Below are 26,700 nucleotides of genomic sequence, written 5' to 3' on the forward strand. Positions count from 1 at the left end.
CAACAGAACTCGTCCCTGGCACCTTCGCTAGTGGAGTTGTGCATGGGGTGTGTTTGGAACATTTTGTCACCGCCCGACTCCAAAATTCAGCGGTTCCCCATCTCAGCCCAGAAAGCAGGTAGAACAACTTTTGTGGTGCCTTTCAGCTGCCTACCAAGGTAGTGTAAAAACTACCAGGAGAACTCCTGCCTGGCACCTTCCCCGGTGGAGTTGTGCATGGGGTGTGTTTGGAACATTTTGTCACCGGCCGAGTCCAAAATTCAGCGGTTCCCCATCTCAGCCCAGAAAGCAGGTAGAACAACTTTTGTGGTGTCTTTCAGATGCCTACCGGAGCAATGTAAAAACTACCAGGAGAACTCCTGTCTGGCACCTTCCCCGGTGGAGTTGTGCATGGGGTGTGTTTGGAACATTTTGTCACCAGCCGACTCCAAAATTCAGCGGTTCCCCATCTCAGCCCAGAAAGCAGGTAGAACAACTTTTGTGGTGCCTTTCAAATGGCTACCAAGGTAGTGTAAAAACTACCAAGAGAACTACTGGCTGGCACCTTCCCCGGTGGAGTTGTGCATGGGGTGTGTTTGGAACATTTTGTCACCGGCCGAGTCCAAAATTCAGCGATTCCCCATCTCAGCCCAGAAAGCAGGTAGAACAACTTTTGTGGTGTCCTTTTGATGCCTACCGGAGCAATGTAAAAACTACCAACAGAGCTCGTCCCTGGCACCTTCGCTAGTGGAGTTGTGCATGGGGTGTGTTTGGAACATTTTGTCACCGGCCGACTCCAAAATTCAGCGGTTCCCCATCTCAGCCCAGAAAGCAGGTAGAACAACTTTTGTGGTGCCTTTCAGCTGCCTACCAAGGTAGTGTAAAAACTACCAGGAGAACTCCTGTCTGGCACCTTCCCCGGTGGAGTTGTGCATGGGGTGTGTTTGGAACATTTTGTCACCGCCCGACTCCAAAATTCAGCGGTTCCCCATCTCAGCCCAGAAAGCAGGTAGAACAACTTTTGTGGTGTCTTTCAGATGCCTACCGGAGCAATGTAAAAACTACCAGGAGAACTCCTGTCTGGCACCTTCCCCGGTGGAGTTGTGCATGGGGTGTGTTTGGAACATTTTGTCACCAGCCAACTCCAAAATTCAGCGGTTCCCCATCTCAGCCCAGAAAGCAGGTAGAACAACTTTTGTGGTGCCTTTCAAATGCCTACCAAGGTAGTGTAAAAACTACCAAGAGAACTCCTGCCTGGCACCTTCCCCGGTGGAGTTGTGCATGGGGTGTCTTTGGAACATTTTGTCACCGGCCGACTCCAAAATTCAGCGGTTCCCCATCTCAGCCCAGAAAGCAGGTAGAACAACTTTTGTGGTGTCCTTTTGATGCCTACCGGAGCAATGTAAAAACTACCAACAGAGCTCGTCCCTGGCACCTTCGCTAGTGGAGTTGTGCATGGGGTGTGTTTGGAACATTTTGTCACCGCCCGACTCCAAAATTCAGCGGTTCCCCATCTCAGCCCAGAAAGCAGGTAGAACAACTTTTGTGGTGCCTTTCAGCTGCCTACCAAGGTAGTGTAAAAACTACCAGGAGAACTCCTTTCTGGCACCTTCCCCGGTGGAGTTGTGCATGGGGTGTGTTTGGAACATTTCGTCTACCAGCCGACTCCAAAATTCAGCGGTTCCCCATCTCAGCCCAGAAAGCAGGTAGAACAACTATTGTGGTGTCTTTCAGATGCCTACCGGAGCAATGTAAAAACTACCAGGAGAACTCCTGCCTGGCACCTTCCCTAGTGGAGTTGTGCAGGGGGTGTGTTTGGAACATTTTGTCACCAGCCGAGTCCAAAATTCAGCGGTTCCCCATCTCAGCCCAGAAAGCAGGTAGAACAACTTTTGTGGTGCCTTTCAAATGGCTACCAAGGTAGTGTAAAAACTACTAAGAGAACTCCTGGCTGGCACCTTCCCCGGTGGAGTTGTGCATGGGGTGTGCTTGGAACATTTTGTCACCGGCCGAGTCCAAAATTCAGCGATTCCCCATCTCAGCCCAGAAAGCAGGTAGAACAACTTTTGTGGTGTCCTTTTGATGCCTACCGGAGCAATGTAAAAACTACCAACAGAGCTCGTCCCTGGCACCTTCGCTAGTGGAGTTGTGCATGGGGTGTGTTTGGAACATTTTGTCACCGCCCGACTCCAAAATTCAGCGGTTCCCCATCTCAGCCCAGAAAGCAGGTAGAACAACTTTTGTGGTGCCTTTCAGCTGCCTACCAAGGTAGTGTAAAAACTACCAGGAGAACTCCTGTCTGGCACCTTCCCCGGTGGAGTTGTGCATGGGGTGTGTTTGGAACATTTTGTCACCGCCCGACTCCAAAATTCAGCGGTTCCCCATCTCAGCCCAGAAAGCAGGTAGAACAACTTTTGTGGTGTCTTTCAGATGCCTACCGGAGCAATGTAAAAACTACCAGGAGAACTCCTGTCTGGCACCTTCCCCGGTGGAGTTGTGCATGGGGTGTGTTTGGAACATTTTGTCACCAGCCGACTCCAAAATTCAGCGGTTCCCCATCTCAGCCCAGAAAGCAGGTAGAACAACTTTTGTGGTGCCTTTCAGCTGCCTACCAAGGTAGTGTAAAAACTACCAAGAGAACTCCTGCCTGGCACCTTCCCCGGTGGAGTTGTGCATGGGGTGTCTTTGGAACATTTTGTCACCGGCCGAGTCCAAAATTCAGCGGTTCCCCATCTCAGCCCAGAAAGCAGGTAGAACAACTTTTGTGGTGTCCTTTTGATGCCTACCGGAGCAATGTAAAAACTACCAACAGAACTCGTCCCTGGCACCTTCGCTAGTGGAGTTGTGCATGGGGTGTGTTTGGAACATTTTGTCACCGCCCGACTCCAAAATTCAGCGGTTCCCCATCTCAGCCCAGAAAGCAGGTAGAACAACTTTTGTGGTGCCTTTCAGCTGCCTACCAAGGTAGTGTAAAAACTACCAGGAGAACTCCTGTCTGGCACCTTCCCCGGTGGAGTTGTGCATGGGGTGTGTTTGGAACATTTTGTCACCGGCCGACTCCAAAATTCAGCGGTTCCCCATCTCAGCCCAGAAAGCAGGTAGAACAACTTTTGTGGTGTCTTTCAGATGCCTACCGGAGCAATGTAAAAACTACCAGGAGAACTCCTGCCTGGCACCTTCCCCGGTGGAGTTGTGCAGGGGGTGTGTTTGGAACATTTTGTCACCAGCCGACTCCAAAATTCAGCGGTTCCCCATCTCAGCCCAGAAAGCAGGTAGAACAACTTTTGTGGTGCCTTTCAAATGGCTACCAAGGTAGTGTAAAAACTACCAAGAGAACTACTGGCTGGCACCTTCCCCGGTGGAGTTGTGCATGGGGTGTGTTTGGAACATTTTGTCACCGGCCGAGTCCAAAATTCAGCGATTCCCCATCTCAGCCCAGAAAGCAGGTAGAACAACTTTTGTGGTGTCCTTTTGATGCCTACCGGAGCAATGTAAAAACTACCAACAGAGCTCGTCCCTGGCACCTTCGCTAGTGGAGTTGTGCATGGGGTGTGTTTGGAACATTTTGTCACCGCCCGACTCCAAAATTCAGCGGTTCCCCATCTCAGCCCAGAAAGCAGGTAGAACAACTTTTGTGGTGCCTTTCAGCTGCCTACCAAGGTAGTGTAAAAACTACCAGGAGAACTCCTGTCTGGCACCTTCCCCGGTGGAGTTGTGCATGGGGTGTGTTTGGAACATTTTGTCACCGCCCGACTCCAAAATTCAGCGGTTCCCCATCTCAGCCCAGAAAGCAGGTAGAACAACTTTTGTGGTGTCTTTCAGATGCCTACCGGAGCAATGTAAAAACTACCAGGAGAACTCCTGTCTGGCACCTTCCCCGGTGGAGTTGTGCATGGGGTGTGTTTGGAACATTTTGTCACCAGCCAACTCCAAAATTCAGCGGTTCCCCATCTCAGCCCAGAAAGCAGGTAGAACAACTTTTGTGGTGCCTTTCAAATGCCTACCAAGGTAGTGTAAAAACTACCAAGAGAACTCCTGTCTGGCACCTTCCCCGGTGGAGTTGTGCATGGGGTGTCTTTGGAACATTTTGTCACCGGCCGACTCCAAAATTCAGCGGTTCCCCATCTCAGCCCAGAAAGCAGGTAGAACAACTTTTGTGGTGTCCTTTTGATGCCTACCGGAGCAATGTAAAAACTACCAACAGAGCTCGTCCCTGGCACCTTCCCCGGTGGAGTTGTGCATGGGGTGTGTTTGGAACATTTTGTCACCGCCCGACTCCAAAATTCAGCGGTTCCCCATCTCAGCCCAGAAAGCAGGTAGAACAACTTTTGTGGTGCCTTTCAGCTGCCTACCAAGGTAGTGTAAAAACTACCAGGAGAACTCCTGTCTGGCACCTTCCCCGGTGGAGTTGTGCATGGGGTGTGTTTGGAACATTTCGTCTACCAGCCGACTCCAAAATTCAGCGGTTCCCCATCTCAGCCCAGAAAGCAGGTAGAACAACTATTGTGGTGTCTTTCAGATGCCTACCGGAGCAATGTAAAAACTACCAGGAGAACTCCTGCCTGGCACCTTCCCTAGTGGAGTTGTGCAGGGGGTGTGTTTGGAACATTTTGTCACCAGCCGAGTCCAAAATTCAGCGGTTCCCCATCTCAGCCCAGAAAGCAGGTAGAACAACTTTTGTGGTGCCTTTCAAATGGCTACCAAGGTAGTGTAAAAACTACTAAGAGAACTCCTGGCTGGCACCTTCCCCGGTGGAGTTGTGCATGGGGTGTGTTTGGAACATTTTGTCACCGGCCGAGTCCAAAATTCAGCGATTCCCCATCTCAGCCCAGAAAGCAGGTAGAACAACTTTTGTGGTGTCCTTTTGATGCCTACCGGAGCAATGTAAAAACTACCAACAGAGCTCGTCCCTGGCACCTTCGCTAGTGGAGTTGTGCATGGGGTGTGTTTGGAACATTTTGTCACCGCCCGACTCCAAAATTCAGCGGTTCCCCATCTCAGCCCAGAAAGCAGGTAGAACAACTTTTGTGGTGCCTTTCAGCTGCCTACCAAGGTAGTGTAAAAACTACCAGGAGAACTCCTGTCTGGCACCTTCCCCGGTGGAGTTGTGCATGGGGTGTGTTTGGAACATTTTGTCACCGCCCGACTCCAAAATTCAGCGGTTCCCCATCTCAGCCCAGAAAGCAGGTAGAACAACTTTTGTGGTGTCTTTCAGATGCCTACCGGAGCAATGTAAAAACTACCAGGAGAACTCCTGTCTGGCACCTTCCCCGGTGGAGTTGTGCATGGGGTGTGTTTGGAACATTTTGTCACCAGCCGACTCCAAAATTCAGCGGTTCCCCATCTCAGCCCAGAAAGCAGGTAGAACAACTTTTGTGGTGCCTTTCAGCTGCCTACCAAGGTAGTGTAAAAACTACCAAGAGAACTCCTGCCTGGCACCTTCCCCGGTGGAGTTGTGCATGGGGTGTCTTTGGAACATTTTGTCACCGCCCGACTCCAAAATTCAGCGGTTCCCCATCTCAGCCCAGAAAGCAGATAGAACAACTTTTGTGGTGTCCTTTTGATGCCTACCGGAGCAATGTAAAAACTACCAACAGAACTTGTCCCTGGCACCTTCGCTAGTGGAGTTGTGCATGGGGTGTATTTATTAAAATTTTGTCACCAGCCGAGTCCAAAATTCAGCGGTTCCCCATCTCAGCCCAGAAAGCAGGTAGAACAACTTTTGTGGTGCCTTTCAGCTGCCTACCAAGGTAGTGTAAAAACTATCAAGAGAACTCTTGTCTGGCACCTTCCCCGGTGGAGTTGTGCATGGGGTGTGTTTGGAACATTTTGTCACCGGCCGACTCCAAAATTCAGCGGTTCCCCATCTCAGCCCAGAAAGCAGGTAGAACAACTTTTGTGGTGTCTTTCAGATGCCTACCGGAGCAATGTAAAATCTACCAGGAGAACTCCTGTCTGGCACCTTCCCCGGTGGAGTTGTGCATGGGGTGTGTTTGGAACATTTTGTCACCGGCCGACTCCAAAATTCAGCGGTTCCCCATCTCAGCCCAGAAAGCAGGTAGAACAACTTTTGTGGTGTCTTTCAGATGCCTACCGGAGCAATGTAAAAACTACCAGGAGAACTCCTGTCTGGCACCTTCCCCGGTGGAGTTGTGCATGGGGTGTGTTTGGAACATTTTGTCACCGGCCGACTCCAAAATTCAGCGGTTCCCCATCTCAGCCCAGAAAGCAGGTAGAACAACTTTTGTGGTGTCTTTCAGATGCCTACCGGAGCAATGTAAAATCTACCAGGAGAACTCCTGTCTGGCACCTTCCCCGGTGGAGTTGTGCATGGGGTGTGTTTGGAACATTTTGTCACCGGCCGACTCCAAAATTCAGCGGTTCCCCATCTCAGCCCAGAAAGCAGGTAGAACAACTTTTGTGGTGTCTTTCAGATGCCTACCGGAGCAATGTAAAAACTATCAAGAGAACTCCTGTCTGGCACCTTCCCCGGTGGAGTTGTGCATGGGGTGTCTTTGGAACATTTTGTCACCAGCCGAGTCCAAAATTCAGCGGTTCCCCATCTCAGCCCAGAAAGCAGGTAGAACAACTTTTGTGGTGCCTTTCAGGTGCCTACCAAGGTAGTGTAAAAACTACCAGGAGAACTCCTGCCTGGCACCTTCCCCGGTGGAGTTGTGCATGGGGTGTGTTTGGAACATTTTGTCACCGGCCGACTCCAAAATTCAGCGGTTCCCCATCTCAGCCCAGAAAGCAGGTAGAACAACTTTTGTGGTGCCTTTCAGCTGCCTACCAAGGTAGTGTAAAAACTACTAAGAGAACTCCTGTCTGGCACCTTCCCCGGTGGAGTTGTGCAGGGGGTGTGTTTGGAACATTTTGTCACCGCCCGACTCCAAAATTCAGCGGTTCCCCATCTCAGCCCAGAAAGCAGGTAGAACAACTTTTGAGGTGTCTTTCAGATGCCTACCGGAGCAATGTAAAAACTACCAGGAGAACTCCTGTCTGGCACCTTCCCCGGTGGAGTTGTGCATGGGGTGTGTTTGGAACATTTTGTCACCGGCCGACTCCAAAATTCAGCGGTTCCCCATCTCAGCCCAGAAAGCAGGTAGAACAACTTTTGTGGTGTCCTTTTGATGCCTACCGGAGCAATGTAAAAACTACCAACAGAACTCGTCCCTGGCACCTTCGCTAGTGGAGTTGTGCATGGGGTGTATTTATTAAAATTTTGTAACCAGCCGAGTCCAAAATTCAGCGGTTCCCCATCTCAGCCCAGAAAGCAGGTAGAACAACTTTTGTGGTGCCTTTCAGCTGCCTACCAAGGTAGTGTAAAAACTATCAGGAGAACTCTTGTCTGGCACCTTCCCTAGTGGAGTTGTGCATGGGGTGTGTTTGGAACATTTTGTCACCGGCCGAGTCCAAAATTCAGCGGTTCCCCATCTCAGCCCAGAAAGCAGGTAGAACAACTTTTGTGGTGCCTTTCAAATGCCTACCAAGGTAGTGTAAAAACTACCAAGAGAACTCCTGCCTGGCACCTTCTCCGGTGGAGTTGTGCATGGGGTGTGTTTGGAACATTTTGTCACCGGCCGACTCCAAAATTCAGCGGTTCCCCATCTCAGCCCAGAAAGCAGGTAGAACAACTTTTGTGGTGTCCTTTTGATGCCTACCGGAGCAATGTAAAAACTACCAACAGAACTCGTCCCTGGCACCTTCGCTAGTGGAGTTGTGCATGGGGTGTATTTATTAAAATGTTGTCACCAGCCGAGTCCAAAATTCAGCTGTTCCCCATCTCAGCCCAGAAAGCAGGTAGAACAACTTTTGTGGTGCCTTTCAGCTGCCTACCAAGGTAGTGTAAAAACTACCAGGAGAACTCCTGCCTGGCACCTTCCCCGGTGGAGTTGTGCATGGGGTGTGTTTGGAACATTTTGTCACCGGCCGAGTCCAAAATTCAGCGGTTCCCCATCTCAGCCCAGAAAGCAGGTAGAACAACTTTTGTGGTGTCTTTCAGATGCCTACCGGAGCAATGTAAAAACTACCAGGAGAACTCCTGTCTGGCACCTTCCCCGGTGGAGTTGTGCATGGGGTGTGTTTGGAACATTTTGTCACCAGCCGACTCCAAAATTCAGCGGTTCCCCATCTCAGCCCAGAAAGCAGGTAGAACAACTTTTGTGGTGCCTTTCAGCTGCCTACCAAGGTAGTGTAAAAACTACCAAGAGAACTCCTGCCTGGCACCTTCCCCGGTGGAGTTGTGCATGGGGTGTCTTTGGAACATTTTGTCACCGCCCGACTCCAAAATTCAGCGGTTCCCCATCTCAGCCCAGAAAGCAGATAGAACAACTTTTGTGGTGTCCTTTTGATGCCTACCGGAGCAATGTAAAAACTACCAACAGAATTCGTCCCTGGCACCTTCGCTAGTGGAGTTGTGCATGGGGTGTATTTATTAAAATTTTGTCACCAGCCGAGTCCAAAATTCAGCGGTTCCCCATCTCAGCCCAGAAAGCAGGTAGAACAACTTTTGTGGTGCCTTTCAGCTGCCTACCAAGGTAGTGTAAAAACTATCAAGAGAACTCTTGTCTGGCACCTTCCCCGGTGGAGTTGTGCATGGGGTGTGTTTGGAACATTTTGTCACCGGCCGACTCCAAAATTCAGCGGTTCCCCATCTCAGCCCAGAAAGCAGGTAGAACAACTTTTGTGGTGTCTTTCAGATGCCTACCGGAGCAATGTAAAATCTACCAGGAGAACTCCTGTCTGGCACCTTCCCCGGTGGAGTTGTGCATGGGGTGTGTTTGGAACATTTTGTCACCGGCCGACTCCAAAATTCAGCGGTTCCCCATCTCAGCCCAGAAAGCAGGTAGAACAACTTTTGTGGTGTCTTTCAGATGCCTACCGGAGCAATGTAAAAACTACCAGGAGAACTCCTGTCTGGCACCTTCCCCGGTGGAGTTCTGCATGGGGTGTGTTTGGAACATTTTGTCACCGGCCGACTCCAAAATTCAGCGGTTCCCCATCTCAGCCCAGAAAGCAGGTAGAACAACTTTTGTGGTGTCTTTCAGATGCCTACCGGAGCAATGTAAAATCTACCAGGAGAACTCCTGTCTGGCACCTTCCCCGGTGGAGTTGTGCATGGGGTGTGTTTGGAACATTTTGTCACCGGCCGACTCCAAAATTCAGCGGTTCCCCATCTCAGCCCAGAAAGCAGGTAGAACAACTTTTGTGGTGTCTTTCAGATGCCTACCGGAGCAATGTAAAAACTATCAAGAGAACTCCTGTCTGGCACCTTCCCCGGTGGAGTTGTGCATGGGGTGTCTTTGGAACATTTTGTCACCAGCCGAGTCCAAAATTCAGCGGTTCCCCATCTCAGCCCAGAAAGCAGGTAGAACAACTTTTGTGGTGCCTTTCAGGTGCCTACCAAGGTAGTGTAAAAACTACCAGGAGAACTCCTGCCTGGCACCTTCCCCGGTGGAGTTGTGCATGGGGTGTGTTTGGAACATTTTGTCACCGGCCGACTCCAAAATTCAGCGGTTCCCCATCTCAGCCCAGAAAGCAGGTAGAACAACTTTTGTGGTGCCTTTCAGCTGCCTACCAAGGTAGTGTAAAAACTACTAAGAGAACTCCTGTCTGGCACCTTCCCCGGTGGCGTTGTGCAGGGGGTGTGTTTGGAACATTTTGTCACCGCCCGACTCCAAAATTCAGCGGTTCCCCATCTCAGCCAAGAAAGCAGGTAGAACAACTTTTGTGGTGTCTTTCAGATGCCTACCGGAGCAATGTAAAAACTACCAGGAGAACTCCTGTCTGGCACCTTCCCCGGTGGAGTTGTGCATGGGGTGTGTTCGGAACATTTTGTCACCGGCCGACTCCAAAATTCAGCGGTTCCCCATCTCAGCCCAGAAAGCAGGTAGAACAACTTTTGTGGTGTCCTTTTGATGCCTACCGGAGCAATGTAAAAACTACCAACAGAACTCGTCCCTGGCACCTTCGCTAGTGGAGTTGTGCATGGGGTGTATTTATTAAAATTTTGTAACCAGCCGAGTCCAAAATTCAGCGGTTCCCCATCTCAGCCCAGAAAGCAGGTAGAACAACTTTTGTGGTGCCTTTCAGCTGCCTACCAAGGTAGTGTAAAAACTATCAGGAGAACTCTTGTCTGGCACCTTCCCTAGTGGAGTTGTGCATGGGGTGTGTTTGGAACATTTTGTCACCGGCCGAGTCCAAAATTCAGCGGTTCCCCATCTCAGCCCAGAAAGCAGGTAGAACAACTTTTGTGGTGCCTTTCAAATGCCTACCAAGGTAGTGTAAAAACTACCAAGAGAACTCCTGCCTGGCACCTTCTCCGGTGGAGTTGTGCATGGGGTGTGTTTGGAACATTTTGTCACCGGCCGACTCCAAAATTCAGCGGTTCCCCATCTCAGCCCAGAAAGCAGGTAGAACAACTTTTGTGGTGTCCTTTTGATGCCTACCGGAGCAATGTAAAAACTACCAACAGAACTCGTCCCTGGCACCTTCGCTAGTGGAGTTGTGCATGGGGTGTATTTATTAAAATGTTGTCACCAGCCGACTCCAAAATTCAGCGGTTCCCCATCTCAGCCCAGAAAGCAGGTAGAACAACTTTTGTGGTGCCTTTCAGCTGCCTACCAAGGTAGTGTAAAAACTACCAGGAGAACTCCTGCCTGGCACCTTCCCCGGTGGAGTTGTGCAGGGGGTGTGTTTGGAACATTTTGTCACCGGGCGACTCCAAAATTCAGCGGTTCCCCATCTCAGCCCAGAAAGCAGGTAGAACAACTTTTGTGGTGTCTTTCAGATGCCTACCGGAGCAATGTAAAAACTACCAGGAGAACTCCTGTCTGGCACCTTCCCCGGTGGAGTTGTGCATGGGGTGTGTTTGGAACATTTTGTCACCAGCCGACTCCAAAAATTCAGCGGTTCCCCATCTCAGCCCAGAAAGCAGGTAGAACAACTTTTGTGGTGCCTTTCAGCTGCCTACCAAGGTAGTGTAAAAACTACCAGGAGAACTCCTGTCTGGCACCTTCCCCGGTGGAGTTGTGCATGGGGTGTGTTTGGAACATTTTGTCACCGGCCGAGTACAAAATTCAGCAGTTCCCCATCTCAGCCCAGAAAGCAGGTAGAACAACTTTTGTAGTGTCTTTTTGATGCCTACCGGAGCAATGTAAAAACTACCAACAGAATTCGTTCCTGGCACCTTCGCTAGTGGAGTTGTGCATGGGGTGTATTTATTAAAATTTTGTCACCAGTCGAGTCCAAAATTCAGCTGTTCCCCATCTCAGCCCAGAAAGCAGGTAGAACAACTTTTGTGGTGCCTTTCAAATGCCTACCAAGGTAGTGTAAAAACTACCAAGAGAACTCCTGCCTGGCACCTTCCCCGGTGGAGTTGTGCATGGGGTGTGTTTGGAACATTTTGTCACCGGCCGAGTCCAAAATTCAGCGATTCCCCATCTCAGCCCAGAAAGCAGGTAGAACAACTTTTGTGGTGTCCTTTTGATGCCTACCGGAGCAATGTAAAAACTACCAACAGAACTCGTCCCTGGCACCTTCGCTAGTGGAGTTGTGCATGGGGTGTATTTATTAAAATGTTGTCACCAGCCGAGTCCAAAATTCAGCTGTTCCCCATCTCAGCCCAGAAAGCAGGTAGAACAACTTTTGTGGTGCCTTTCAGCTGCCTACCAAGGTAGTGTAAAAACTACCAGGAGAACTCCTGTCTGGCACCTTCCCCGGTGGAGTTGTGCATGGGGTGTGTTTGGAACATTTTGTCACCAGCCGAGTCCAAAATTCAGCGGTTCCCCATCTCAGCCCAGAAAGCAGGTAGAACAACTTTTGTGGTGCCTTTCAGCTGCCTACCAAGGTAGTGTAAAAACTACCAGGAGAACTCCTGCCTGGCACCTTCCCCGGTGGAGTTGTGCATGGGGTGTGTTTGGAACATTTTGTCACCGGCCGAGTCCAAAATTCAGCGGTTCCCCATCTCAGCCCAGAAAGCAGGTAGAACAACTTTTGTGGTGTCCTTTTGATGCCTACCGGAGCAATGTAAAAACTACCAACAGAACTCGTCCCTGGCACCTTCGCTACTGGAGTTGTGCAGGGGGTGTATTTATTAAAATGTTGTCACCGGCCGAGTCCAAAATTCAGCTGTTCCCCATCTCAGCCCAGAAAGCAGGTAGAACAACTTTTGTGGTGCCTTTCAGCTGCCTACCAAGGTAGTGTAAAAACTACCAGGAGAACTCCTGCCTGGCACCTTCCCCGGTGGAGTTGTGCAGGGGGTGTGTTTGGAACATTTTGTCACCGGCCGACTCCAAAATTCAGCGGTTCCCCATCTCAGCCCAGAAAGCAGGTAGAACAACTTTTGTGGTGTCTTTCAGATGCCTACCGGAGCAATGTAAAAACTACCAGGAGAACTCCTGCCTGGCACCTTCCCCGGTGGAGTTGTGCATGGGGTGTGTTTGGAACATTTTGTCACCAGCCGAGTCCAAAAATTCAGCGTTTCCCCATCTCAGCCCAGAAAGCAGGTAGAACAACTTTTGTGGTGCCTTTCAGCTGCCTACCAAGGTAGTGTAAAAACTATCAAGAGAAATCCTGTCTGGCACCTTCCCCGGTGGAGTTGTGCATGGGGTGTGTTTGGAACATTTTGTCACCGGCCGAGTACAAAATTCAGCAGTTCCCCATCTCAGCCCAGAAAGCAGGTAGAACAACTTTTGTAGTGTCTTTTTGATGCCTACCGGAGCAATGTAAAAACTACCAACAGAATTCGTTCCTGGCACCTTCGCTAGTGGAGTTGTGCATGGGGTGTATTTATTAAAATTTTGTAACCAGTCGAGTCCAAAATTCAGCTGTTCCCCATCTCAGCCCAGAAAGCAGGTAGAACAACTTTTGTGGTGCCTTTCAAATGCCTACCAAGGTAGTGTAAAAACTACCAAGAGAACTCCTGCCTGGCACCTTCCCCGGTGGAGTTGTGCATGGGGTGTGTTTGGAACATTTTGTCACCGGCCGAGTCCAAAATTCAGCGATTCCCCATCTCAGCCCAGAAAGCAGGTAGAACAACTTTTGTGGTGTCCTTTTGATGCCTACCGGAGCAATGTAAAAGCTACCAACAGAACTCGTCCCTGGCACCTTCGCTAGTGGAGTTGTGCATGGGGTGTATTTATTAAAATGTTGTCACCAGCCGAGTCCAAAATTCAGCTGTTCCCCATCTCAGCCCAGAAAGCAGGTAGAACAACTTTTGTGGTGCCTTTCAGCTGCCTACCAAGGTAGTGTAAAAACTACCAGGAGAACTCCTGCCTGGCGCCTTCCCCGGTGGAGTTGTGCATGGGGTGTGTTTGGAACATTTTGTCACCAGCCGACTCCAAAATTCAGCGGTTCCCCATCTCAGTCCAGAAAGCAGGTAGAACAACTTTTGTGGTGCCTTTCAGCTGCCTACCAAGGTAGTGTAAAAACTACTAAGAGAACTCCTGTCTGGCACCTTCCCCGGTGGAGTTGTGCAGGGGGTGTGTTTGGAACATTTTGTCACCGGCCGACTCCAAAATTCAGCGGTTCCCCATCTCAGCCCAGAAAGCAGGTAGAACAACTTTTGTGGTGTCTTTCAGATGCCTACCAGAGCAATGTAAAAACTACCAGGAGAACTCCTGTCTGGCACCTTCCCCGGTGGAGTTGTGCTTGGGGTGTGTTTGGAACATTTTGTCACCAGCCGAGTCCAAAATTCAGCGGTTCCCCATCTCAGCCCAGAAAGCAGGTAGAACAACTTTTGTGGTGCCTTTCAAATGCCTACCAAGGTAGTGTAAAAACTACCAAGAGAACTCCTGCCTGGCACCTTCCCCGGTGGAGTTGTGCATGGGGTGTGTTTGGAACATTTTTTCACCAGCCGAGTCCAAATTTCAGCGATTCCCCATCTCAGCCCAGAAAGCAGGTAGAACAACTTTTGTGGTGTCCTTTTGATGCCTACCGGAGCAATGTAAAAACTACCAACAGAGCTCGTCCCTGGCACCTTCGCTAGTGGAGTTGTGCATGGGGTGTGTTTGGAACATTTTGTCACCGGCCGACTCCAAAATTCAGCGGTTCCCCATCTCAGCGCAGAAAGCAGGTAGAACAACTTTTGTGGTGTCTTTCAGATGCCTACCAGAGCAATGTAAAAACTACCAGGAGAACTCCTGTCTGGCACCTTCCCCGGTGGAGTTGTGCATGGGGTGTGTTTGGAACATTTCGTCTACCAGCCGAGTCCAAAATTCAGCGGTTCCCCATCTCAGCCCAGAAAGCAGGTAGAACAACTTTTTTGGTGCCTTTCAGCTGCCTACCAAGGTAGTGTAAAAACTACCAGGAGAACTCCTGTCTGGCACCTTCCCCGGTGGAGTTGTGCTTGGGGTGTGTTTGGAACATTTTGTCACCAGCCGACTCCAAAATTCAGCGGTTCCCCATCTCAGCCCAGAAAGCAGGTAGAACAACTTTTGTGGTGCCTTTCAAATGCCTACCAAGGTAGTGTAAAAACTACCAAGAGAACTCCTGCCTGGCACCTTCCCCGGTGGAGTTGTGCATGGGGTGTGTTTGGAACATTTTGTCACCGGCCGACTCCAAAATTCAGCGGTTCCCCATCTCAGCCCAGAAAGCAGGTAGAACAACTTTTGTGGTGTCCTTTTGATGCCTACCGGAGCAATGTAAAAACTACCAACAGAACTCGTCCCTGGCACCTTCGCTAGTGGAGTTGTGCAGGGGGTGTATATATTAAAATTTTGTCACCAGCCGACTCCAAAATTCAGCTGTTCCCCATCTCAGCCCAGAAAGCAGGTAGAACAACTTTTGTGGTGCCTTTCAGGTGCCTACCAAGGTAGTGTAAAAACTACCAGGAGAACTCCTGTCTGGCACCTTCCCCGGTGGAGTTGTGCATGGGGTGTGTTTGGAACATTTTGTCACCGGCCGAGTACAAAATTCAGCAGTTCCCCATCTCAGCCCAGAAAGCAGGTAGAACAACTTTTGTAGTGTCTTTTTGATGCCTACCGGAGCAATGTAAAAACTACCAACAGAATTCGTTCCTGGCACCTTCGCTAGTGGAGTTGTGCATGGGGTGTATTTATTAAAATTTTGTCACCAGTCGAGTCCAAAATTCAGCTGTTCCCCATCTCAGCCCAGAAAGCAGGTAGAACAACTTTTGTGGTGCCTTTCAAATGCCTACCAAGGTAGTGTAAAAACTACCAAGAGAACTCCTGCCTGGCACCTTCCCCGGTGGAGTTGTGCATGGGGTGTGTTTGGAACATTTTGTCACCGGCCGAGTCCAAAATTCAGCGGTTCCCCATCTCAGCCCAGAAAGCAGGTAGAACAACTTTTGTGGTGCCTTTCAGGTGCCTACCAAGGTAGTGTAAAAACTACCAGGAGAACTCCTGTCTGGCACCTTCCCCGGTGGAGTTGTGCATGGGGTGTGTTTGGAACATTTTGTCACCGGCCGAGTACAAAATTCAGCAGTTCCCCATCTCAGCCCAGAAAGCAGGTAGAACAACTTTTGTAGTGTCCTTTTGATGCCTACCGGAGCAATGTAAAAACTACCAACAGAATTCGTTCCTGGCACCTTCGCTAGTGGAGTTGTGCATGGGGTGTATTTATTAAAATTTTGTCACCAGTCGAGTCCAAAATTCAGCGGTTCCCCATCTCAGCCCAGAAAGCAGGTAGAACAACTTTTGTGGTGCCTTTCAAATGCCTACCAAGGTAGTGTAAAAACTACCAAGAGAACTCCTGCCTGGCACCTTCCCCGGTGGAGTTGTGCAGGGGGTGTGTTTGGAACATTTTGTCACCAGCCGAGTCCAAAATTCAGCTGTTCCCCATCTCAGCCCAGAAAGCAGGTAGAACAACTTTTGTGGTATCCTTTTGATGCCTACCGGAGCAATGTAAAAACTACCAACAGAACTCGTCCCTGGCACCTTCGCTAGTGGAGTTGTGCATGGGGTGTATTTATTAAAATGTTGTCACCAGCCGAGTCCAAAATTCAGCTGTTCCCCATCTCAGCCCAGAAAGCAGGTAGAACAACTTTTGTGGTGCCTTTCAGCTGCCTACCAAGGTAGTGTAAAAACTACCAGGAGAACTCCTGCCTGGCACCTTCCCCGGTGGAGTTGTGCATGGGGTGTGTTTGGAACATTTTGTCACCAGCCGACTCCAAAATTCAGCGGTTCCCCATCTCAGCCCAGAAAGCAGGTAGAACAACTTTTGTGGTGCCTTTCAGCTGCCTACCAAGGTAGTGTAAAAACTACTAAGAGAACTCCTGTCTGGCACCTTCCCCGGTGGAGTTGTGCAGGGGGTGTGTTTGGAACATTTTGTCACCGCCCGACTCCAAAATTCAGCGGTTCCCCATCTCAGCCCAGAAAGCAGGTAGAACAACTTTTGTGGTGTCTTTCAGATGCCTACCAGAGCAATGTAAAAACTACCAGGAGAACTCCTGTCTGGCACCTTCCCCGGTGGAGTTGTGCATGGGGTGTGTTTGGAACATTTTGTCACCAGCCGAGTCCAAAATTCAGCGGTTCCCCATCTCAGCCCAGAAAGCAGGTAGAACAACTTTTGTGGTGCCTTTCAAATGCCTACCAAGGTAGTGTAAAAACTACCAAGAGAACTCCTGCCTGGCACCTTCCCCGGTGGAGTTGTGCATGGGGTGTGCTTGGAACATTTTGTCACCAGCCGAGTCCAAATTTCAGCGATTCCCCATCTCAGCCCAGAAAGCAGGTAGAACAACTTTTGTGGTGTCCTTTTGATGCCTACCGGAGCAATGTAAAAACTACCAACAGAGCTCGTCCCTGGCACCTTCGCTAGTGGAGTTGTGCATGGGGTGTGTTTGGAACATTTTGTCACCGGCCGACTCCAAAATTCAGCGGTTCCCCATCTCAGCCCAGAAAGCAGGTAGAACAACTTTTGTGGTGTCTTTCAGATGCCTACCAGAGCAATGTAAAAACTACCAGGAGAACTCCTGTCTGGCACCTTCCCCGGTGGAGTTGTGCATGGGGTGTGTTTGGAACATTTTGTCACCAGCCGACTCCAAAATTCAGCGGTTCCCCATCTCAGCCCAGAAAGCAGGTAGAACAACTTTTGTGGTGCCTTTCAAATGCCTACCAAGGTAGTGTAAAAACTACCAAGAGAACTCCTGCCTGGCACCTTCCCCGGTGGAGTTGTGCATGGGGTGTGTTTGGAACATTTTGTCACCGCCCGACTCCAAAATTCAGCGGTTCCCCATCTCAGCCCAGAAAGCAGGTAGAAAAACTTTTGTGGTGTCTTTCAGATGCCTACCAGAGCAATGTAAAAACTACCAGGAGAACTCCTGTCTGGCACCTTCCCCGGTGGAGTTGTGCATGGGGTGTGTTTGGAACATTTTGTCACCAGCCGACTCCAAAATTCAGCGGTTCCCCATCTCAGCCCAGAAAGCAGGTAGAACAACTTTTGTGGTGCCTTTCAAATGCCTACCAAGGTAGTGTAAAAACTACCAAGAGAACTCCTGCCTGGCACCTTCCCCGGTGGAGTTGTGCATGGGTGTCTTTGGAACATTTTGTCACCGGCCGACTCCAAAATTCAGCGGTTCCCCATCTCAGCCCAGAAAGCAGGTAGAACAACTTTTGTGGTGTCCTTTTGATGCCTACCGGAGCAATGTAAAAACTACCAACAGAACTCGTCCCTGGCACCTTCGCTAGTGGAGTTGTGCATGGGGTGTATTTATTAAAATTTTGTCACCAGCCGAGTCCAAAATTCAGCGGTTCCCCATCTCAGCCCAGAAAGCAGGTAGAACAACTTTTGTGGTGCCTTTCAGCTGCCTACCAAGGTAGTGTAAAAACTATCAAGAGAACTCTTGTCTGGCACCTTCCCCGGTGGAGTTGTGCATGGGGTGTGTTTGGAACATTTTGTCACCGGCCGACTCCAAAATTCAGCGGTTCCCCATCTCAGCCCAGAAAGCAGGTAGAACAACTTTTGTGGTGTCTTTCAGATGCCTACCGGAGCAATGTAAAATCTACCAGGAGAACTCCTGTCTGGCACCTTCCCCGGTGGAGTTGTGCATGGGGTGTCTTTGGAACATTTTGTCACCGCCCGACTCCAAAATTCAGCGGTTCCCCATCTCAGCCCAGAAAGCAGGTAGAACAACTTTTGTGGTGTCCTTTTGATGCCTACCGGAGCAATGTAAAAACTACCAAGAGAACTCGTCCCTGGCACCTTCGCTAGTGGAGTTGTGCATGGGGTGTATTTATTAAAATTTTGTCACCAGCCGAGTCCAAAATTCAGCGGTTCCCCATCTCAGCCCAGAAAGCAGGTAGAACAACTTTTGTGGTGCCTTTCAGCTGCCTACCAAGGTAGTGTAAAAACTATTAAGAGAACTCCTGTCTGGCACCTTCCCCGGTGGAGTTGTGCATGGGGTGTCTTTGGAACATTTTGTCACCGGCCGACTCCAAAATTCAGCGGTTCCCCATCTCAGCCCAGAAAGCAGGTAGAACAACTTTTGTGGTGTCTTTCAGATGCCTACCGGAGCAATGTAAAAACTACCAAGAGAACTCCTGTCTGGCACCTTCCCCGGTGGAGTTGTGCATGGGGTGTGTTTGGAACATTTTGTCACCAGCCGAGTCCAAAAATTCAGCGGTTCCCCATCTCAGCCCAGAAAGCAGGTAGAACAACTTTTGTGGTGCCTTTCAAATGCCTACCAAGGTAGTGTAAAAACTATCAAGAGAACTCCTGCCTGGCACCTTCCCCGGTGGAGTTGTGCATGGGGTGTGTTTGGAACATTTTGTCACCAGCCGAGTCCAAAATTCAGCGGTTCCCCATCTCAGCCCAGAAAGCAGGTAGAACAACTTTTGTGGTGCCTTTCAGCTGCCTACCAAGGTAGTGTAAAAACTACCAGGAGAACTCCTGTCTGGCACCTTCCCCGGTGGAGTTGTGCATGGGGTGTGTTTGGAACATTTTGTCACCGGCCGACTCCAAAATTCAGCGGTTCCCCATCTCAGCCCAGAAAGCAGGTAGAACAACTTTTGTGGTGCCTTTCAGCTGCCTACCAAGGTAGTGTAAAAACTACTAAGAGAACTCCTGTCTGGCACCTTCCCCGGTGGAGTTGTGCAGGGGGTGTGTTTGGAACATTTTGTCACCGGCCGAGTCCAAAATTCAGCGGTTCCCCATCTCAGCCCAGAAAGCAGGTAGAACAACTTTTGTGGTGTCTTTCAGATGCCTACCGGAGCAATGTAAAAACTACCAGGAGAACTCCTGTCTGGCACCTTCCCCGGTGGAGTTGTGCAGGGGGTGTGTTTGGAACATTTTGTCACCGGGCGACTCCAAAATTCAGCGGTTCCCCATCTCAGCCCAGAAAGCAGGTAGAACAACTTTTGTGGTGTCTTTCAGATGCCTACCGGAGCAATGTAAAAACTACCAGGAGAACTCCTGTCTGGCACCTTCCCCGGTGGAGTTGTGCATGGGGTGTGTTCGGAACATTTTGTCACCAGCCGAGTCCAAAAATTCAGCGGTTCCCCATCTCAGCTCAGAAAGCAGGTAGAACAACTTTTGTGGTGCCTTTCAAATGCCTACCAAGGTAGTGTAAAAACTACCAGGAGAACTCCTGCCTGGCACCTTCCCCGGTGGAGTTGTGCATGGGGTGTGTTTGGAACATTTTGTCACCGGCCGACTCCAAAATTCAGCGGTTCCCCATCTCAGCCCAGAAAGCAGGTAGAACAACTTTTGTGGTGTCCTTTTGATGCCTACCGGAGCAATGTAAAAACTACCAACAGAGCTCGTCCCTGGCACCTTCGCTAGTGGAGTTGTGCATGGGGTGTGTTTGGAACATTTTGTCACCGCCCGACTCCAAAATTCAGCGGTTCCCCATCTCAGCCCAGAAAGCAGGTAGAACAACTTTTGTGGTGCCTTTCAGCTGCCTACCAAGGTAGTGTAAAAACTACCAGGAGAACTCCTGTCTGGCACCTTCCCCGGTGGAGTTGTGCATGGGGTGTGTTTGGAACATTTTGTCACCGGCCGACTCCAAAATTCAGCGGTTCCCCATCTCAGCCCAGAAAGCAGGTAGAACAACTTTTGTGGTGTCTTTCAGATGCCTACCGGAGCAATGTAAAAACTACCAGGAGAACTCCTGCCTGGCACCTTCCCCGGTGGAGTTGTGCAGGGGGTGTGTTTGGAACATTTTGTCACCAGCCGAGTCCAAAATTCAGCGGTTCCCCATCTCAGCCCAGAAAGCAGGTAGAACAACTTTTGTGGTGCCTTTCAAATGGCTACCAAGGTAGTGTAAAAACTACCAAGAGAACTACTGGCTGGCACCTTCCCCGGTGGAGTTGTGCATGGGGTGTGTTTGGAACATTTTGTCACCGGCCGAGTCCAAAATTCAGCGATTCCCCATCTCAGCCCAGAAAGCAGGTAGAACAACTTTTGTGGTGTCCTTTTGATGCCTACCGGAGCAATGTAAAAACTACCAACAGAGCTCGTCCCTGGCACCTTCGCTAGTGGAGTTGTGCATGGGGTGTGTTTGGAACATTTTGTCACCGCCCGACTCCAAAATTCAGCGGTTCCCCATCTCAGCCCAGAAAGCAGGTAGAACAACTTTTGTGGTGCCTTTCAGCTGCCTACCAAGGTAGTGTAAAAACTACCAGGAGAACTCCTGTCTGGCACCTTCCCCGGTGGAGTTGTGCATGGGGTGTGTTTGGAACATTTTGTCACCGGCCGAGTCCAAAATTCAGCGTTTCCCCATCTCAGCCCAGAAAGCAGGTAGAACAACTTTTGTGGTGTCTTTCAGATGCCTACCGGAGCAATGTAAAAACTACCAGGAGAACTCCTGTCTGGCACCTTCCCCGGTGGAGTTGTGCATGGGGTGTGTTTGGAACATTTTGTCACCAGCCAACTCCAAAATTCAGCGGTTCCCCATCTCAGCCCAGAAAGCAGGTAGAACAACTTTTGTGGTGCCTTTCAAATTGCTACCAAGGTAGTGTAAAAACTACCAAGAGAACTCCTTTCTGGCACCTTCCCCGGTGGAGTTGTGCATGGGGTGTCTTTGGAACATTTTGTCACCGGCCGACTCCAAAATTCAGCGGTTCCCCATCTCAGCCCAGAAAGCAGGTAGAACAACTTTTGTGGTGTCCTTTTGATGCCTACCGGAGCAATGTAAAAACTACCAACAGAGCTCGTCCCTGGCACCTTCGCTAGTGGAGTTGTGCATGGGGTGTGTTTGGAACATTTTGTCACCGCCCGACTCCAAAATTCAGCGGTTCCCCATCTCAGCCCAGAAAGCAGGTAGAACAACTTTTGTGGTGCCTTTCAGCTGCCTACCAAGGTAGTGTAAAAACTACCAGGAGAACTCCTGTCTGGCACCTTCCCCGGTGGAGTTGTGCATGGGGTGTGTTTGGAACATTTCGTCTACCAGCCGACTCCAAAATTCAGCGGTTCCCCATCTCAGCCCAGAAAGCAGGTAGAACAACTATTGTGGTGTCTTTCAGATGCCTACCGGAGCAATGTAAAAACTACCAGGAGAACTCCTGCCTGGCACCTTCCCTAGTGGAGTTGTGCAGGGGGTGTGTTTGGAACATTTTGTCACCAGCTGAGTCCAAAATTCAGCGGTTCCCCATCTCAGCCCAGAAAGCAGGTAGAACAACTTTTGTGGTGCCTTTCAAATGGCTACCAAGGTAGTGTAAAAACTACCAAGAGAACTCCTGGCTGGCACCTTCCCCGGTGGAGTTGTGCATGGGGTGTGTTTGGAACATTTTGTCACCGGCCGAGTCCAAAATTCAGCGATTCCCCATCTCAGCCCAGAAAGCAGGTAGAACAACTTTTGTGGTGTCCTTTTGATGCCTACCGGAGCAATGTAAAAACTACCAACAGAGCTCGTCCCTGGCACCTTCGCTAGTGGAGTTGTGCATGGGGTGTGTTTGGAACATTTTGTCACCGCCCGACTCCAAAATTCAGCGGTTCCCCATCTCAGCCCAGAAAGCAGGTAGAACAACTTTTGTGGTGCCTTTCAGCTGCCTACCAAGGTAGTGTAAAAACTATTAAGAGAACTCCTGTCTGGCACCTTCCCCGGTGGAGTTGTGCATGGGGTGTGTTTGGAACATTTTGTCACCGCCCGACTCCAAAATTCAGCGGTTCCCCATCTCAGCCCAGAAAGCAGGTAGAACAACTTTTGTGGTGTCTTTCAGATGCCTACCGGAGCAATGTAAAAACTACCAGGAGAACTCCTGTCTGGCACCTTCCCCGGTGGAGTTGTGCATGGGGTGTATTTATTAAAATTTTGTCACCAGCCGAGTCCAAAATTCAGCGGTTCCCCATCTCAGCCCAGATAGCAGGTAGAACAACTTTTGTGGTGCCTTTCAGCTGCCTACCAAGGTAGTGTAAAAACTATCAAGAGAACTCTTGTCTGGCACCTTCCCCGGTGGAGTTGTGCATGGGGTGTGTTTGGAACATTTTGTCACCGGCCGACTCCAAAATTCAGCGGTTCCCCATCTCAGCCCAGAAAGCAGGTAGAACAACTTTTGTGGTGTCTTTCAGATGCCTACCGGAGCAATGTAAAATCTACCAGGAGAACTCCTGTCTGGCACCTTCCCCGGTGGAGTTGTGCATGGGGTGTGTTTGGAACATTTTGTCACCGGCCGAGTCCAAAATTCAGCGGTTCCCCATCTCAGCCCAGAAAGCAGGTAGAACAACTTTTGTGGTGTCTTTCAGATGCCTACCGGAGCAATGTAAAAACTACCAGGAGAACTCCTGTCTGGCACCTTCCCCGGTGGAGTTGTGCAGGGGGTGTGTTTGGAACATTTTGTCACCGCCCGACTCCAAAATTCAGCGGTTCCCCATCTCAGCCCAGAAAGCAGGTAGAACAACTTTTGTGGTGCCTTTCAGCTGCCTACCGGAGCAATGTAAAAACTACCAGGAGAACTCCTGTCTGGCACCTTCCCCGGTGGAGTTGTGCATGGGGTGTGTTCGGAACATTTTGTCACCGGCCGACTCCAAAATTCAGCGGTTCCCCATCTCAGCCCAGAAAGCAGGTAGAACAACTTTTGTGGTGTCTTTCAGATGCCTACCGGAGCAATGTAAAAACTATCAAGAGAACTCCTGTCTGGCACCTTCCCCGGTGGAGTTGTGCATGGGGTGTCTTTGGAACATTTTGTCACCAGCCGAGTCCAAAATTCAGCGGTTCCCCATCTCAGCCCAGAAAGCAGGTAGAACAACTTTTGTGGTGCCTTTCAGCTGCCTACCAAGGTAGTGTAAAAACTACCAGGAGAACTCCTGTCTGGCACCTTCCCCGGTGGAGTTGTGCATGGGGTGTGTTTGGAACATTTTGTCACCGGCCGACTCCAAAATTCAGCGGTTCCCCATCTCAGCCCAGAAAGCAGGTAGAACAACTTTTGTGGTGCCTTTCAGCTGCCTACCAAGGTAGTGTAAAAACTACTAAGAGAACTCCTGTCTGGCACCTTCCCCGGTGGAGTTGTGCAGGGGGTGTGTTTGGAACATTTTGTCACCGGCCGACTCCAAAATTCAGCGGTTCCCCATCTCAGCCCAGAAAGCAGGTAGAACAACTTTTGTGGTGTCTTTCAGATGCCTACCGGAGCAATGTAAAAACTACCAGGAGAACTCCTGTCTGGCACCTTCCCCGGTGGAGTTGTGCATGGGGTGTGTTCGGAACATTTTGTCACCGGCCGACTCCAAAATTCAGCGGTTCCCCATCTCAGCCCAGAAAGCAGATAGAACAACTTTTGTGGTGCCTTTCAAATGCCTACCGGAGCAATGTAAAAACTACCAGGAGAACTCCTGTCTGGCACCTTCCCCGGTGGAGTTGTGCATGGGGTGTGTTCGGAACATTTTGTCACCAGCCGACTCCAAAATTCAGCGGTTCCCCATCTCAGCCCAGAAAGCAGGTAGAACAACTTTTGTGGTGCCTTTCAAATGCCTACCAAGGTAGTGTAAAAACTACCAAGAGAACTCCTGTCTGGCACCTTCCCCGATGGAGTTGTGCATGGGGTGTGTTTGGAACATTTTGTCACCGGCCGACTCCAAAATTCAGCGATTCCCCATCTCAGCCCAGAAAGCAGGTAGAACAACTTTTGTGGTGTCCTTTTGATGCCTACCGGAGCAATGTAAAAACTACCAACAGAACTCGTCCCTGGCACCTTCGCTAGTGGAGTTGTGCATGGGGTGTGTTTGGAACATTTTGTCACCGGCCGACTCCAAAATTCAGCGGTTCCCCATCTCAGCCCAGAAAGCAGGTAGAACAACTTTTGTGGTGCCTTTCAGCTGCCTACCAAGGTAGTGTAAAAACTACCAGGAGAACTCCTGTCTGGCACCTTCCCCGGTGGAGTTGTGCATGGGGTGTGTTTGGAACATTTTGTCACCAGCCGACTCCAAAATTCAGCGGTTCCCCATCTCAGCCCAGAAAGCAGGTAGAACAACTTTTGTGGTGCCTTTCAAATTGCTACCAAGGTAGTGTAAAAACTACCAAGAGAACTCCTTTCTGGCACCTTCCCCGGTGGAGTTGTGCATGGGGTGTCTTTGGAACATTTTGTCACCGGCCGAGTCCAAAATTCAGCGATTCCCCATCTCAGCCCAGAAAGCAGGTAGAACAACTTTTGTGGTGTCCTTTTGATGCCTACCGGAGCAATGTAAAAACTACCAACAGAGCTCGTCCCTGGCACCTTCGCTAGTGGAGTTGTGCATGGGGTGTGTTTGGAACATTTTGTCACCGGCCGACTCCAAAATTCAGCGGTTCCCCATCTCAGCCCAGAAAGCAGGTAGAACAACTTTTGTGGTGCCTTTCAGCTGCCTACCAAGGTAGTGTAAAAACTACCAGGAGAACTCCTGTCTGGCACCTTCCCCGGTGGAGTTGTGCATGGGGTGTGTTCGGAACATTTTGTCACCGGCCGACTCCAAAATTCAGCCGTTCCCCATCTCAGCCCAGAAAGCAGGTAGAACAACTTTTGTGGTGCCTTTCAAATGGCTACCAAGGTAGTGTAAAAACTACCAAGAGAACTCCTGCCTGGCACCTTCCCCGGTGGAGTTGTGCATGGGGTGTCTTTGGAACATTTTGTCACCGGCCGAGTCCAAAATTCAGCGGTTCCCCATCTCAGCCCAGAAAGCAGGTAGAACAACTTTTGTGGTGTCCTTTTGATGCCTACCGGAGCAATGTAAAAACTACCAACAGAGCTCGTCCCGGGCACCTTCGCTAGTGGAGTTGTGCATGGGGTGTGTTTGGAACATTTTGTCACCGCCCGACTCCAAAATTCAGCGGTTCCCCATCTCAGCCCAGAAAGCAGGTAGAACAACTTTTGTGGTGTCTTTCAGATGCCTACCGGAGCAATGTAAAAACTACCAGGAGAACTCCTGTCTGGCACCTTCCCCGGTGGAGTTGTGCATGGGGTGTGTTTGGAACATTTTGTCACCGCCCGACTCCAAAATTCAGCGGTTCCCCATCTCAGCCCAGAAAGCAGATAGAACAACTTTTGTGGTGTCTTTCAGATGCCTACCGGAGCAATGTAAAAACTACCAGGAGAACTCCTGTCTGGCACCTTCCCCGGTGGAGTTGTGCATGGGGTGTGTTTGGAACATTTTGTCACCAGCCGACTCCAAAATTCAGCGGTTCCCCATCTCAGCCCAGAAAGCAGGTAGAACAACTTTTGTGGTGCCTTTCAAATGCCTACCAAGGTAGTGTAAAAACTACCAGGAGAACTCCTGTCTGGCACCTTCCCCGGTGGAGTTGTGCATGGGGTGTGTTTGGAACATTTTGTCACCGGCCGACTCCAAAATTCAGCGGTTCCCCATCTCAGCCCAGAAAGCAGGTAGAACAACTTTTGTGGTGTCCTTTTGATGCCTACCGGAGCAATGTAAAAACTACCAACAGAACTCGTCCCTGGCACCTTCGCTAGTGGAGTTGTGCATGGGGTGTATTTATTAAAATTTTGTCACCAGCCGAGTCCAAAATTCAGCCGTTCCCCATCTCAGCCCAGAAAGCACGTAGAACAACTTTTGTGGTGCCTTTCAGCTGCCTACCAAGGTAGTGTAAAAACTATCAAGAGAACTCTTGTCTGGCACCTTCCCCAGTAGAGTTGTGCATGGGGTGTGTTTGGAACATTTTGTCACCGGCCGAGTCCAAAATTCAGCTGTTCCCCATCTCAGCCCAGAAAGCAGGTAGAACAACTTTTGTGGTGCCTTTCAGCTGCCTACCAAGGTAGTGTAAAAACTACCAGGAGAACTCCTGTCTGGCACCTTCGCTAGTGGAGTTGTGCAGGGGGTGTGTTTGGAACATTTTGTCACCGGCCGACTCCAAAATTCAGCGGTTCCCCATCTCAGCCCAGAAAGCAGGTAGAACAACTTTTGTGGTGCCTTTCAAATGCCTACCAAGGTAGCGTAAAAACTATTCAGAGAACTCCTGTCTGGCACCTTCCCCGGTGGAGTTGTGCATGGGGTGTGTTTGGAACATTTTGTCACCGGCCGAGTCCAAAATTCAGCGTTTCCCCATCTCAGCCCAGAAAGCAGGTAGAACAACTTTTGTGGTGTCTTTCAGATGCCTACCGGAGCAATGTAAAAACTATTAAGAGAACTCCTGCCTGGCACCTTCCCCGGTGGAGTTGTGCATGGGGTGTGTTTGGAACATTTTGTCACCAGCCGAGTCCAAAATTCAGCTGTTCCCCATCTCAGCCCAGAAAGCAGGTAGAACTACTTTTCTGGTGTCTTTCAGATGCCTACCAATGTAGTGTAAAAACTATTAAGAGAACTCCTGTCTGGCACCTTCCCCGGTGGAGTTGTGCATGGGGTGTG

Source organism: Falco cherrug, chromosome 7, assembly GCF_023634085.1.
Source record: "Falco cherrug isolate bFalChe1 chromosome 7, bFalChe1.pri, whole genome shotgun sequence".
NCBI classification, from domain to species: Eukaryota; Metazoa; Chordata; class Aves; order Falconiformes; family Falconidae; genus Falco; species Falco cherrug.